This window comes from Sinocyclocheilus rhinocerous, unplaced genomic scaffold (genome assembly GCF_001515625.1).
Source record: "Sinocyclocheilus rhinocerous isolate Xijiao unplaced genomic scaffold, SAMN03320098_v1.1 scaffold1548, whole genome shotgun sequence".
Classification (NCBI taxonomy): domain Eukaryota; kingdom Metazoa; phylum Chordata; class Actinopteri; order Cypriniformes; family Cyprinidae; genus Sinocyclocheilus; species Sinocyclocheilus rhinocerous.
In genome coordinates, this window is record NW_015630996.1 from 452,614 (window position 1) to 453,002 (window position 389).

The 389-nt window shown below is 37.0% G+C and overlaps 1 protein-coding gene across 1 annotated transcript in view; it reads right to left on the bottom strand.

Moving 5' to 3' along the window:
* Positions 1-389, bottom strand: part of LOC107740994 (vinexin-like) — a 28,791-nt gene that overhangs the window by 24,392 nt on the left and 4,010 nt on the right. The window lies entirely within an intron of this gene.

The window sequence follows — 389 nt, forward strand, 5'->3', positions numbered from 1 at the left end:
TATATATATATATATATGTGTGTATATATATATATATATATATATATATTATGTTATGTTATGTTATATTTTATTTAAATAATGATTTTTTTTTATGGTTGTAGTTTGTAGTGTTTTAGTTGACTATAATAACCCTGCTGATAACCAGCACACTGTGTATTCACGGCTAATTTACGGATAACAGAAACAATAGCCATGGATTTCATTGTTATTTCGAACTGTCTGAAGGTGTGACACAGGAATGCATTCTGGGACTGCAGTGGTTGAGTGAGACTCACAGATCGGGATGCGATTGGCATGCCTGTCTCATCTACAGGACCTATTCCAGAGAACTTGATTAAGCGCTCCTCTCCGGTACCGGACGTCCTGGGCAACGTGGCAGAACGTCC